Source organism: Schistocerca gregaria, chromosome X, assembly GCF_023897955.1.
Source record: "Schistocerca gregaria isolate iqSchGreg1 chromosome X, iqSchGreg1.2, whole genome shotgun sequence".
Lineage (NCBI taxonomy): Eukaryota > Metazoa > Arthropoda > Insecta > Orthoptera > Acrididae > Schistocerca > Schistocerca gregaria.
The window spans coordinates 369859384-369875611 of NC_064931.1; the positions used below are offsets into that span (position 1 = coordinate 369859384).

General features: G+C 40.3%; 1 protein-coding gene across 1 annotated transcript in view; it reads left to right on the plus strand.

Moving 5' to 3' along the window:
* Positions 1–16228, plus strand: part of LOC126299169 (uncharacterized) — a 514148-nt gene that overhangs the window by 433631 nt on the left and 64289 nt on the right. The gene's annotated exons all lie outside the window — the stretch shown is intronic.

Below are 16228 nucleotides of genomic sequence, written 5' to 3' on the forward strand. Positions count from 1 at the left end.
GACCTCCACAACATCGACACACACTTGCAAAGCCAACAAGGAACGACGAACAAAGCTGTACATCAAATACTTGCCCATATCCATCTCGCTCAAGTCCATCACCTTCGTGCAAAAACATTCGCCAACCTCATGCTTAAACATTCATAGGATTGTGTGAATGTGTGAAATCAAATTATGTGATGTAGGAATTGTGCAAAAGAAACATGTGAAAAACTAAATAAGTTAAGCACACCAAACAGCCAATAAACTACAAAATAACAGTCATCGACTATTGACTTAAGTACAAAATAGACTATCGATAAAAATAAGTCAGTAGTTCTGAAATGGACAGTATATAAAGAAACTATATACCACTTATTTTCTCCTCAAAAAAATAAAAGAATAACTATTTTTCACTTATTTTCTCCTTATAAAAACAAAGAATAAAAAATTATCTTGTTGGATGTTTTCCCTTTCTTTAACATTTGTACCATTTATTAGGACAATACCGCAATATGTGTGTATGTATATTTCTTTGTCAAAGCAATTTTTTAACATTTGTACCATTTGTTAGGATAATATCACAATACTTGTGTATGTATATTTCTTTGTCAAAGCAATTCTTGGAAATAATTCTTATTTGTTAGTGTAACAATGTTGAAATGAGTGTCTAGAAAGAAAAACATTTTACTGGCACATGATATTTACAAAATGTGTTAGGAATAGATTTTTCTTAATTACTACATTTATGAGAACAATATTTCTATGAAAATCGATGTGAAAGACACCTCACTTTGGATAACAAACTTCTTAAAAAACAAACTTCACACTTAAATAAAGAAAGAAAATAATTAAAAATTAATAATAGTATAAAAGTATTCTTCTCTTGTCATGTTTAATTATAATGTGGAAGAATATAAATATATAAATTAGTAATACAAACTAGCATAGAATAGAATAACATGGCTGAACAGTACGCAACAAAATTTAGATAAATTAGAAAATTTTTGACTGACTTAGACAACGATTCAATCATTGCCTAAATTCAGTGCAAAAATTAAGTTCGAAGGGCGGTGATATGTAAGTTGTCAGGCAAATCCAACACCTTCCATGAAAACACTGACATGATAAGCAAATCCAGTAGTATGTCGCATAGCTCCGAATAAATCGTGACATTAAATTAACCAAAGAAATACAAGTAACGAGTGAGCAAATGAAATACCACAGACTAACACAAGAATGCCTAAATGCATGTCGTACCCTCCCACCATGAGACCGACGCAGTTCTGAGGGGTGAAACGAGAACAGAAGCCGAGAGCAGAACCGTGTTAAGCTAGAAGTCCCTACGATAAGGGACGGACTGTACACCCACGTCGCCAGCCTACAGCTAAGACTACCATCCGCATGTTTTAGTGTGAGACTTTTTCACGTCTCTGTTACATCAAGGACCACCCCCAGCCCACGTTAAAAGCTAGAGCCCTCCAGAAAAACAGTTTAGATCTTACGATAACACAAAAAGGGCCACTACCACCCGCAAGTTTTAGCGTGAGACTTTTTCGCGTGTCTGTTACATTAGGACCACCCCCCAGCCATGTTAAAAGATAGAGCCCTCCAGAAGAACAGTATAGATCTCACGATAACGCTAAAAGGACCACACCAGCTGCAGGTTTTAGCGTGAGACTTTTTCGCGTCTCTGTTACGTTGCAAACTTTAAAAACATTGCCCCACCACGAAAAGTATAACGTTTCTCATTGGACAAACAGAATTTTTGTAGGCGGAGCTTAAGGTCAACATTGGGACCCTGATTGGTCAGATGAAAACACAGCCAGATAGTTTTTTTTTATACCAACTTCGGTAAATTGTAGTAAGGAGAAGTTAGGGGGGAGTTGCTTCCGAGATGGCGAAGTGAGCGGAGCTGTGCTGCCCGCCGCTGCCCTGACGCTGCCTAAACACCGACAAGGTAATGAACGCACGCGATGCCGCATTTTTGAGCGCATAAGGCTTCACTCAGAACTGCAGAAGTCTCATCTGTTACACCCCGTTTTTGCGTAATCCTAGTGTCGATCGTAAATAAAAGCTCATGGTGTTCACATGTACCACTTGAAGTAAAAATCTGAAACGCGATGATTTCTCTGTTATATGGTTATTGAGAAGCCACATCAGCCACTGTAATTTATGGCAAGTTAGATAAGTAATTAAAGATAATTGAGGGTGACTGTAGACCACTTTGATAGTTTTCTCTTTTTGAAACTTAATTTAAACCTAGATTATAGATGTGATATGGCATAGGTCATCCTTCGATCCATTGTAGAACTTGGAAACCCATTCAGGGAATATTCGTTCACATTTTTGTTGAACGCAGTTGGTTTTTACGGAAACCCATTGAGGGAATATTCATTCACATTTTTGTTGAACCCAGTTGGTTTTTACGCGTCCTGTATTAAAACATTTCGTTTTATCAATAGTGCAATTTATAAATGATGTCTTATGAGTAGAATAAAATTTCCAATGGTAAACTTAACTGCTTTTTCGACGTTATTTTACCAGCTAACTAAAAATTGGAAAGCCTTGAACCCCTTCCACTAAATTTAGTTAGTATTAAGATTCTACTACGGGGAGTGCAGTGGAGCTGAGGCTGAAATCATTTAGTATTTGGTTATATCATCGCTAGTCTCACTGAACTCTTCTGAATTCTATATGTCATGTGTGGTCTGGCGTCTCCTTACCAGCAACAGGTCCCAGATTCAAACTAGTCAATTCCCTAAAAAAACACACTCAGAGCATCGTTGCGCGAATGTGGTAGGGAGACACGATATAGAACAAACAGACACCACCATGAATGTTTAGAGTTTTTGGCGGCAAATGATGACCCTTCGCATTTTACTGAAAAGCCAGTAAAACTTGATGTTCCACTCAATTTTATTTATTTATTTCTTTATTTACATGTCAAGTTCCGTGGGACTAAATTGAGGAGGAAATCTCCAAGGTCATGTAACGTGTCAGTACATGAACTTACAACATAAAAGTAATAACAGATAAAAATAAATGTTCATGAACCTGAAAGAAAATCAGTCCATAAGTTTAAGCAAACACTATCAGCAATACAATGAGAATCATCTTAATTTTTCAAGGAACTCCTCGACAGAATAGAAGGAGTGACCCATGAGGAAACTCTTCAGTTTCAGTTTGAAAGCGCGTGGATTACTGCTAAGATTTTTGAAATCGAGTGGCAGCTTATTGAAAATGGATGCAGCAGTATACTGCACACCTTTTTGCACAAGAGTTAAGGAAGTCCGATTGAAATGGAGGTTTCATTTCTGCCGAGTATTAACCGAGTGAAAGCTACTTATTGTTGGAAATAAACTAATATTGGTAACAAGAAACGACAATAAGGAATATACATATTGAGAGTCCAATGTCAAAATAACCAGACTCGTAAAAAGAGGTCGACAAGAGGTTCGTGAACTCACACCACTTATTGCCCGAACAGCCCGTTTCTGATCCAAAATTATCTTTCTAGAATGGGAAGAATTACCCCATAACATAATACCATATGACATAAGTGAATGAAAATAAGCAAACTAGACTAATTTACGTGTCGAAGTATCACTCACTTTCGATACCGTTCGAATAGTGAAAATGGCAGTATTAAGTCTTTGAACAAGATCCTGAACGTGGGCTTTCCACGACAGCTTACTATCTATCTGAACACCTAGGAATTTGAACTCTTTAATTCCACTAATCATATGCCCGTTCTGTGAGATTAAAACGTCAGGTTTCGTTGAATTGTGTGTTAGTAACTGTAATAGCTGAGTCTTACTGGGATTTAACGTTAGTTTATTTTCTACAAGCCATGAACTGAGGCCATGTACTGAACTACTTGAAACCGAGTCAATGTTGCACACAACATCCTTTACTACCAAGCTAGTGTCATCAGCAAACAGAAATATTTTAGAGTTACCCATAATACTAGAGTGCATATCATTTATATGAATAAGGAACAGGAGCGGCCCCAACATTGATCCCTGGGGCACCCTCCACTTGACAGTACCCCACTCAGATCCCACATCCCAGCCGTTCCCAACATTGTGAATAATGACCTTTTTGTGCATGTTGCTAAAGTAAGAGGTGAACCAGTTGTGAGCTACTCCCCTTATTCAGTAATGGTGCAACTTCTGGAGCAATATTGTGAGATCAACACAGTCAAATGCCTTTGTTAAATCAAAAAATACGCCAAGCGTTCGAAACTTTTTCTTTAGCCCATCCAGTACCTCACAGAGAAAAGGAAAATAGCATTTTCAGTTGTCAAACGACTTTTAAAGGCGAACTGTACATTTGATAGCAAATCGTGTGATATAAAATGATCAATTAACCTTACATACACAGCCTTTTCGATAACTTTTGCAAACACTGATGGCATAGAAATAGGTCTAAAATTATCTACATTATCCCTTTCTCCCTTTTTATAAAGCGGCTTTACTACTGAGTACTTTAATCGCTCAGGAAACTGACCATTCCTAAAGGAAAAATTACAAATATGGCTAAATACAGGGCTAACATGTGCAGCACAGTACTTTAATATTCTACTAGACACTCCATCATAACCATGAGAGTCCTTATTCTTCAGTGATTTAATTATTGACTCAATCTCCCTCTTGTCTGTATCACAGAGGAGTATTTCAGACATCAATCTCGGAAAGGCATTTGCTAAGAAATTTATATGATTTCCTGTAGGTACTAAATTTTTAATTCACCAGCAATGCTCAGAAAATGGTTGTTAAATACTGTACATATATCTGATTTATGAGTAACAGAAATATTATTACTGCAAACTGACTTTATATCATCAACCTTGTGCTGCTGACCAGACACTTCCTTCACAACTGACCATATGGCTTATCTTGTGAATTAGCTATTCTATTTGCATACCACATACTTTTTGCCTTGCTAATAACATTTTTAAGCACCTTACAATACTGTTTGTAATGGGCTACTGTAGCTTGATTGTGAGTACTTCTAACATTTTGATATAATTCCCGCTTTGTTCTACATGATATCCTTATCCCACTAGTCAGCCAACCGGGCTGTCCGTTGCTGCTAGTACCCCGTTTAGAATGTTCTAATGGAAAGCAACTCTCAAAGAGCATGAGAAATCTGTTATGGAAGGCATTGTATTTATCATCTATATTATCGGCACTATAAACATCTTGCCACTCTTGTTCCTTGACAAGTTTTGAAAAACTCTCTATTGCTGTTGGATTAACTTTCCTACGTAGTTTGTAATTAAATACGACATTGGTTTGAGTACAAAAACCTTTTAGTGTTAAAATCTGTGCATCATGGTCTGAAAGGCCATTCACCCTTTTGCTAACAGAATGCCCACCTAGTAATGAAGAATGAATAAAAATATTGTCTATAACTGTGCTACTGTTCCCCTGCACCCTAGTCGGAAAAAACACAGTTTGCATCAGATCATATGAATTTAGGAGATCTACCAGCATCCTTTTTCTTGCACAATCATGTACAAAATTAATATTGAAGTTACCACATAGAACTACTTTCTGGTACTTCCTACAAAGTGAGTCAAGGACCCTCTCTAGCTTAAGCAAAAATGCTGTGAAGTCGGAGTTAGGGGACCTATAAACAACAGCAATTAGAAGTTTAGTTTCACTAAATTCCACCAATGCTGCACAACTTTCAAATATCTGTCCAGTGCAGTGTCGTGATACGTCTATGGACTCAAATGAAATACTGTTTTTTACGTACAGAGCCACTCCCCCGCCCGCAAGGAACTCCTTGAGAAACAGCCAGCTACTCTGTAACCTGGTAAAGGAAGCCTCTGAATTATCAAATTATTTAAGTGGTGCTGTGATATACCAATAATTTCAGAGTTAACATCTATTAGCAGTTCCCTAACTTTATCTCTAATACCTCTTATATTTTGATGAAATATGCTAATTCCTTCTCTACTTGGAAACATTGCATCCTCTGGAGGTGAGCCCTTAGTTAGAGGCACTTCCTTTAAGCAGGTATAGCTGTCAGCTGACTTCAGTCTAAAAAAGGTGCAGCTCTAACACCAACTATTATAGGAATTTTTCCATGAGTGATACCACTACCACCACCACCACCCACTACACTGTCACCTATAAGCTTAGCCAGCCTCACCTTCCCATACCTACTAAGGTGCAGGCCATGCCTAGTGAAAACCCATTTACTGATAAACCCAACTGGCACCACTGAGATGTGATCCATACCCTCCGCCATCAGAGCCCTCCCCAGCCCCACATTAACGCGCCTAACAGCCGCATTAAGTTGAGGCCGATCATGACGCTGAAACAGTTGCACGAAATGAACATTAGTGCCACCAGTTTGAGTAACTATCTTAACCAAGTCACCACTGACATCATATTACCCCTCCCTATAGAGACTTTTCCCTGCTCCACCCACTATCACTACCTGATCCTCTTTTGTAAAATTCTTACATAACTCCCCTATGCTTTCAGTCACCTGAGCCAACCCTGCACTAGGCTTCACAATGCTGGTGACCTGGTACTCACTTCCCAACACTTTCTGTAACTGCTGGCCCACACCTCTACCGTGAGAACTACCTAGCAGCAGAACCATTTTTCTGCTAGACTTTGCAACTAACCTAGGCCTCCTAATTGCTGAGGACTACTGCAAGTTACCTACATCTACAGCTACACGAGGCTCCTCTCTACTCAGCTCTGACAGTTGGTCGTATTTATTGCATGTATGCAAAGTAAAACTGTCTGAATACCACCTCTTCCTAGCTATCTTCTAGCCAACTGCCAGTTCCCATTCCCCACCACCCTTCACCCTCCTCAACCTATCTACTTCCTCCTTTTCGCATTGTAACTGCACCTGAAGGACACAGATCTTACGCTCCTGCTCCTCTATTAAGTTGTTTCTACTACAGATTCTACATTCCCAGGAGAGGATCTCCCTAAAATGACCACTGGCTTCCCCACTGCATTCCCCCCAATGAAAATACTTTGAACAAATTCCACACCGTAATCCACTACTCACAAATCTACGACAGAGCCCACACTTTTCACTCATGGTAAATTTTACAGTTACTGAAAAAAAAACTATAGGTCTACGTTACCAAAGTTCAGTTACACTAGTAGAACTATTTAAGAACTAACAATAATGATCTCGAAATTCTGTGCCTACTAAGAAAGCAGCTACTTGTATTAATACTGCTACAACACAGCCGACACCAATACCAGCAAAACTTCACAAAATTATTAGCTACAACCAAAAAATTAAAACTACCACTGTAACACTAAGCGAAGTTAAAACACTACATGAAAATTTTACTGAAATAGTTCACTAGAAAGAATAATAAACATCAGTTGAAAACTAAAGCACAAAATTTTCTAATGACTTCAACACACTGAAAACTCTATAAAACACAGCGAGAGAGCGATTACAAAAGTTTATTAAGTCGCTACAGCTGCAGTGCACGCCGCAAAATGTGAACACACTACTTCACAAAGAGACAACAACTTGTTCCAAAGGAAAATGCTAATACAAATGAGATCTTGTTTGCTTGAATTGAAACTGTTTTCCTTTATAGTATATTATTTTATTTCAAATAAACAGTTACTTCACAAGATTGCTCAGTTGGTACGCCTCAGACATTTTCGAGTGCCAAAACCGTGCTATCTTCCATAATAACTTCAGATATCTTGGTAGGTGAGAAGCTGAAATAGTACAGCATATATATGACACATAAAGCTCACCCTTCCCACAACATTATAGAGTGCATTGGAGTAAATTTTTAAGCGTCGATACACTATCACACACGAAAAAGCTATTTCAATCGTACGAAATAACTGTTTATTGTAAGTAAAGTAACAGCCTATGCTTCAAAATGTTTTCACTTTATGAAATACAGCATTGCGAAATTTTATCTTTCAATCATATGACCATAAGAGGTAGGGAATTCTCATTTCCCGTACAGATAGCACACTTCTGATTTTTTGGGGAAATATTAACAATTATTTACGAGTTTTTCTCCAGAATTTCCCTCTTTCCGAAATTGTGCTTCATTCTCGTACACAAATGTAAATCAGTTGACTCCAATAACATGCCAAATTTAGCAGCTATTTTGAACTGCGTTGCAATGAAAAGTAGCGAAAAATAAGAAAACAGAAAAGGGCGTTGACGACTAACGGTTAGGTCGTACCATTAGTAGTCAGTAGCCTTTGTCGTGGACTCTTCCGTGAGAGTCTCTGTGTATGGCGACCCCACAGAGTTTGAGGTTAGCTTTCTGGCGCGGCACCGGCGCAGCAGCTAAAGGTCACCGCCGACCCCGAGGCGCTACACGAGTCTCTCCCTGTTCTGCTTGGCAAAGCTTTGCTCATCTCATTACCACCTATCTACCTTCACTGGTTCACTGATGTACTAAAAGGAGAAAGTTCGCGTTGCCAAGTAATCTTGTACATGCCATCGGCAAAATACGTCCTTCACTACTTCCTAGCAGAAAGAAACTTCTCTCGACTGGTATGTAAGTCAAAAAATGGAACGGTAGTATACATTTCACTAACAGGAAAGGATGGGAAATCGTATTTACGACAGCGATGTAAGTTTAAATGAGCTTGGCTCATGGCATATGAAAATGAGAGCATGTACTGTAAATGTTCTAACCTTTTACTAGTAGAACATTCGCATTCTAATTTTCAAAATGTATGCATTATCGAAGAAAGGGGATGGAGATTAGTGTTTAACGTCCCGTCGACAGCGAAGTCATTAGAGACGGAGCACACGCTCGGATTAGTGAAGGATTGGCAAAGAAATCGGCCGTGCCCTTTCAAAGGAACCATCCCGGTATTTGCCTGGAACGATTTAGGAAAATCACGGAAAACCTAAATCAGGATGGCCAGAGACGGGTTCGAACCTCTGTGCTTTCGAATGCTAGTCCAGTGTGCTAACCACTGCGCCAACTCGCTCGGTATTGAAGAAAGAAGAATATGGAAACAAAAAGATAAGCCGTTCCTGCGATTTACAAATAATATTTTCCGATAAAATTGAATACAGTTCTGTATCAGAAAGTAGCACTTCCAGCTCCAAATAAGCACTATATTCAAAATATAACAACATGTAGTTCTTTAGATCAGTACATTCGCTGACACGTTTATATTGTCGTTATGAACAGTGCCTAGTCTCTTGCATGTTAACCGTTTGGCTGCTGCAGACCTTGCCTGCTACGCGCTGAACTCAGCGCTGCGTAATTATCGCCTAATGGGTCTACCTGCGCTAAATAGCCTGCGCATGGGCTGATCCCTGGGTCGGGGTTACCCCAGCGCCCTGCCTCGCACTGGTTTGAATGTGTCCGGGGCGGTTTCTGCGTTGTCTCTTTGTGTCGCTCTAAGATCCTTGACCACCTAGACGAACGTTGCTGTAGGTGTAAGAACTAGTTTCTGGTGATTAGAATTGTCGGCAATTCAAGGGTTATTAGAAACCGCGTATACGTAAAGATGGATTTTCGTTCAATAGTTTCCGATGCGATTTTGGCAACCCAGGTGCATGTTACTTGTCGCTTTCAATATACGAGCAGCCTTCAATAAGTAATGCAACACATTTTTTTCTGAAATCAGATTTTCAGATTTCCAGTACGTCATATTATCCTTCGCTCTCTTGGCTACAAACCCCTATTTTTCAACATAATCTCCGTTCAATACAGCGGCCTTTCGCCATCTTGCTAGGAGGACCTGTATTCCCACTCGCTACTGGTCGACATCGGAGCCAACTTCTTGCTGCATCAGTAACTTCCCAGTCATGTACTTTCTGCTTCCCGCGGAGTGCATCCTTCATTGGGCCAAACCGATGGAAGTCGAAAGTTGCGAGATACAGGCTGTAGGTTGGACGAGGAAGAACAGTCCAATGAAGTTTAGTAAGATCCTCTCGCGTGCGCAAACTTGTGTGGAACCGTGCGTTGTCATGGAGAAGGAGATGTTCGTTTGCATCACCTCGAATGAGAGCGTCCGCACGTTCCAACGGCACTCACAGCTATGTGCGGCCGTCCAGCACGGTGGATATCGGACAGGTCTGCACAACGTTTCTGCATAGATGACTCACGTTTGGCCCAACGAATTGCCGTGCCTTTGTTCACTGACATGTCTCCGCAGGCATTCTGTAAGCGTCTATGAATATTTGCGATGGTCTGGTTTGCCGACAAAAGAAACTCTACGACAGCTCTCTGGTTGTAACGCACCTCCGTTAAGGACGCAATTTTGAAGGTTATGTATAGCGCCGCCACCGACTGGATTTTCATGAAACTATAGGCCCTGCAGCGGGAATATTCTAGTATGTCCCACAACAAATTAAGCATTTTTTAACCGAAATCGGCCGAAAAAAATTTGTGTACTGCTTATCGAGTACCACTTTTACATCAGTAGTTCAATGTGCCATCATAACTACGCGACCATTTTACCTACCGTGATGCATGCATTCTTTGTTATATTAAATAAAGAAATATAAAAATTGATTAGGCTCTATAGTTACACCGATATGTGTGACACGTGTCGTCGGCTACTTTCTGTTGGTGTGGATGCAGTATTATTCGTTACGTATGGGAGGTGGAGTTGGTTGTTGATAAAGTTTTCCTATGGTCTATTTTAGTAGTCAAAACATCATATTACCGGTTTTTTCTCAAACTTCATACGAGCAGGCCTTGAAGGTCCAACGGTACGGACCGACAGCCGTATCATCCCCAACCCACAGGTGTCTTTGGATGCGGGTATGGAGGGGCTTGTGATCGGCAAATCGTTCTCCCGGCCGTTGTCAGTTTTTGTGACGGGATGTTGTCTCGTATAGTGAACTAAATATACCGAGAGCCTGTGACATCATTGTCATATTGACGTCAGGGCCGTACCGAGGATATGACGAGATAGGCCACCGACATGGGCACAGATGGAAAAGGGCGCAAAAACTGGCCCGGGAAAACCAAGCAAGAATTAACCAGAGAGGTACGTTAGTTCTTCTACCTTCGTTTTCTATCTTCTCCCACGAGAAGAAGCCTTTTTCTTCGCCTTTTTCTTCATTGTGAATGTGAGTTTTCACAACAAACGTGAGGCATGATGCGGAAATTTTTCAGGCATCTCAGTTTTTATCATGTATCTCCTAAACTACCTGTATGTGTCGTACAGTGCTGCATTCTTCTAGGTACACTCAGCTGTATATGTGGATACTGAGAGAGAAATGTGTTGCGAATGTAGTTCGTAGTAAAGAAGTAATAAATTAAGAAGTCATGCATGACGTGGCAGTTCCTTACACATCTCAGTATTTGACGTCAATTTCCTTATTTGTGTGTTTCACGATGAGATACACTGACGGAAAAAATCGTAACATCAAAAAATTAATAATCTGGAGTAATGAAATTTCGGGAGCACATATGTTTAGGTAAAATAATTAAGTGATTAACATTGCATGACCAAAGGTGAATGGAAGCGCGGGATACGCCATTGCAAATTTGAATTGCTGGAACGTTAATAACCGGTGTAACATCTACAATGTTGAATTCAGGCATGCAAACGTGCATTAATTGTGTTGTACGGGTGTCGGATGTCAGTTTATGGGATAGATTTCAGTGCCTGTTGCACTTTGTCGATCAATACTTCAACTGTTAATGCTTTTTGTGGATGAAGATGGAGTTGTGGCCCGATGGTGTCCCATATGTGCTGGATTGGAAACATATCTGGTGATCCAGCAGGGCATGGCAACATTTCGGCACTCTGTAGAGCATGTCTAATTATAACAGCGGTATCTGGGTGAGTGTTAACCTGTTGGAAAACACCCTCTGGGATGCTGGTCATGAGTGGCAGCTCAACAGGTCGAATCGCCAGACTGACGCATAAATTTGCAGTCAGGCTGCGTGGAATAACAACGAGAGTGCTCCTGCTGATATACGAAATCGCACTCCCGACCATGGCCCTAGGTGACGGTCCAATGTATCCAGCACGCCTCCTTATAACTAACACATGTCCGTCACTGGTACCGTGGTAGAACCATCATTCATCAGAAAACACAACAGTCCACAGCTGAAGTCGCAAATACCGGTGGTTTGGGGTCAGTGGAATGCACGCTACAGGGCTTCTGCCTCGGAGCAGTCCTTGAAGGAGCCATTTTGTAACAGTTCGTTGTGACACTGTGGTGACAACTTCTGGTCAAATTACTGCCACAGATTAATTAAACGTCGAACACGAAGGTCTTCCATCTCGGTAATGCCACGTGGCCGTCTGAAGCCCGACCTTCTTCCGACCGTACATTCTCGTGACCACTGGTGCCAACAGTCAGATGCAGTGGCTGTATTCCTGACAAGTCTTTCTGAAGTATCGCAGGAGGAACATCCAGTTTCTTGTAGCCCTAATACACGAACTCGTTCAAACTCAGTGACGTGCTGGCAATGGCTTCTTTGTACATACATACGTACGTACATACATTAATCCTCCTTCCTTTTTATTTTACAGTTACTACTTCATACTTAAGAATTCATCTATTGAGTAGAAGAAGTAGTCATTCAGAAATTCTTTTAACTTGCTTTTAAATGTTGGTTGGCTATCTGTCAGACTTTTAATGCTATTTGGCAAATGACCAAAGATTTTTGTGGCAGCATAATTCACCCATTCCTATGCCAAAGTGAGATTTAATCCAGATTAGTGAATATCATCCTTTCTTCTATTGTTGTAGCTGTGCACTTCACTGTTACTTTTGAATTGGGATAGGTTATTAATGACTCATTTCGTAAGAGAATATATGTATTGCGAAGGTACTGTGACTTAAATAAATGTCTACAAGTTGATCTTGGGTGGGCTCCCACTATTATTCCAAATATACGCTTTTGTGCAATGAATACTTTCTCTCTTAATGACGAATTGCCCCAAAATATGATGCCATATGAAAGCAGTGAATGGAAATAGGCATAGTAGGCTAATTTACTTATATGTTTAGCACCAAAATTTGCAACAACCTTAATAGCATAAGTAGCTGAACCTAAGCGTTTCAGATCATCGTTGTGTTTCTTCCAGTTCAATTTCTCATCAGTGCACACACCCAGAAATTTTGAGTATTCTATCTTAGCAACCGACTTTCGTTCATAGTCTATGTTTATCAATAGTGTCATTTACTCTACAGAATTGTATAAACTGTGCTTTCTAAAAATATAGTGAGAGTCCATTTGCACAGAACCACTTAATAATTTTCTGAAATACATTATCTGCTATTTCTTCAGAGGAATCTTGCTTCTTGGGTGTGATTACTATACTTGTATCATCAGTAAAAAGAACTAACTTTGCATCTTCTTGAATATAGAGTGGCAAGTCGTTAATGTATATTAAGAAAAATAAGGGACCCAAGAGTGAACCCTGTGGGACACCATTCTTGATACCTCCCCAGTTAGAGGACTCTGCTGGTTTTTGTAGACTATCTGTACTGTTAATTTCAACCTTCTGCATTCTTCCAGTTAAGTATGAATTCAGCAATTTGTGCACTGTCCCACTCATGCCACAATACTTAAGCTTATCTATAAAAATTTCATGATTCACACATTCGAAAACCTTTGAGAGATCACAAAATATCCCAATGGGTGGTGTTCGGCTATTCATTACATTGAATATTTGATCAGAGGAAGCATATATAGCATTTTCTGTTGAAAAGCCTTCCTGAAAACCAAATTGCCATTTTGTTAGTACTTCATTTATACAAATATATGATGCTACTCTTGAATACATTACTTTTTGAAGAATTTTGGATAAAGCTGTCAGAAGTGAGATTGGGCGGTAGTTGTTACCATCAGATCTATCTTTTTTATGCAATGGTTTAACAATAGCATACTTCAGTGTATCTGGAAAAATTCCCTGTTTCAGTGAGCTACTACATATTTGGCTGAGAATCCTACTTATTTGTTGGGAGCAAGCTTTTAATACTATGTTGGAAATGCCATCAATTCCATGTGAGCTTTTACTTTTGAGTGAATTTATTATTTTCCTTATTTCAGTAGGAAGGGTTGGCTGAATTTCAATTTTATCAAATTGCGTAGGTACTGCCTTGGATTTTCTAATGAATAGCTGGAACTTATTTTCTCTACAACACTTAAGAAATCATTATTAAAAATGTTTTCTACTTCTGAGATTCTGTTAACAAACCTTTCATTGTGTCTGATAGAAATACAGTCTTCCTGTGCTCTCGGTTGCCCTAAAATGTACTGGGCGGTCACTCATACTTAGTCGTCGCCTAGATACTGGGCAGTAAAGGGAATCCAGCAGATTAGGGTATTATCAAAGAGTTACCAACTAGAAGCATCACTCTTTAGTATTAAGCCCTGTTATTGTTTTCGAGTATAATGTCTTTTTTGTACATTTATCGCCTGGAGTTGTGAGAGAAGGGTCACCATCTCAGGTCGCATCTGAACGTAGCAATCACTATTCCTATCTATACGAAAAACGGCAGAACTATAGACGAGACAGTGATTGAAGTACGGAACTGTGGCTGCAACACGATATGCCCCTCAGCTAGCGAGTTTTACAACTTGAACTGGCTGCTCACACGAAAACAAACGTTCGTCACGATACAAATGGAGGAAACATACACAACACAGCTATTAAAACGCAGAACTGTGGCTATCAGATACACAAAAACAAGAAACATAATAATTTAGACTAAAATGAACGGATTAAATAAAAGAAAGTCGCTTCTACTTATTAGAAGCTCGTTACAAATGAAGAACGAAACCCTTGCTCAGATGTGCTGCTGCACAACTAACGACTTCGACAATTGTAACTGACTGCTCACAGGGAAAGAAACGCCTGTAGAAAGTGAAATTGGATACATGATTAAGCATTGCAAGTCTTACGTTTCTTATCAAACCACTGTGATAAACGTGTAACACATGTAATTCTTGCACTGAATCTCACTGGAGATTTGGTTTCGCTGTGCCTGCCAGTGGTGCCCAAAATGGACGTGTAGCACGGATGCGCGCATCCGAACAAACCGCAGTGAGATGGAAACGTTGTTGCAGGTTAAATGCGTCGCTAATTACAGGGTTTGTTTCATCAGCGCCGGACCGCGCCGGAGATGTGCCTACAGCGAGGCTGAAGCATAAACCTCCATAATCGGACGTGACTAAACGCAAGAGGAGAATCCGGAAACGTAATAACGCACGCTGAGGAATATATAACACACTCCGGGCATGTACGAAATTTGATACAAATATGGAAATACCAAAAACACAACTCATTACGATACCTAATACGGTGGGGGAAACCTGTTGACATTCTTAACAGCTTCCAGTATTCTCAGAATCGATAACCACAGTTATCGAAAGGAATTTTATGCCATTCTTTCTGCAAAAATAATGGCAAGTTTAGGTAACGTTGATGGAGGTGGACAGCAATCACGCACCCTTCTCTCCAAATAAGACCACAAAAGTTAAATAACATTGATATCAGCTGAGTGTCTGGATTAGCAGAGATGCGAAACACATACTCGTGCTCACAAAACCAGTCGTGAACGATGCGAGCAGTATAGACAGGAGCCCTGTTGCCTTGGAGCACAGTATCGTCATTGGGGAATAAACACTGTACCATGAAATGGACTTGATCAGTCAGAATAGTTTCACAATGCTTGTCAGTAATGTGACCTTGCAGGGTACCCATGTGGCCCATGGAGTACCACGATATGGCTTACTTAATCATCACCGAACACGCGACATATTTCACCCTTCGGAAGTAAACTCGGGCAGTAGCTGGAAACAATATGAAACAAGAATTTCCCGACAAAATGACAATCTTCGTGTGCTCCATAGCCCAGATTTTATGGCTTCCGCGTCACGTTTCAAATGGCTCTGAGCACTATGGGACTTAACTTCTATGGTCATCAGTCCCCTAGAACTTAGAACTACTTAAACCTAACTAACCTAAGGACATCAAACACATCCATGCCCGAGGCAAGATTCGAACCAGCGACCGTAGCGGTCGCGCGGTTCCGGACTGCAGCGTCTAGAACCGCTTGGCCACTCCGGCCGGCCGTAACGTTTTCCTGTCACGGGCATTTGCATCACTGAGTATTTCTGCGTCTGGGGAATCATAGGTGTTCCGGCCTAACGACAAGCGACGGCACGAAGGTAAAGAACATGAGAGCAGAGAAGGCTGTGAGTCGAAATCAGCCAATAGCCCGCTGACTAGGGTACCACGACATGAGCGGCCTCTATAAGAAGAGAATATAAGGG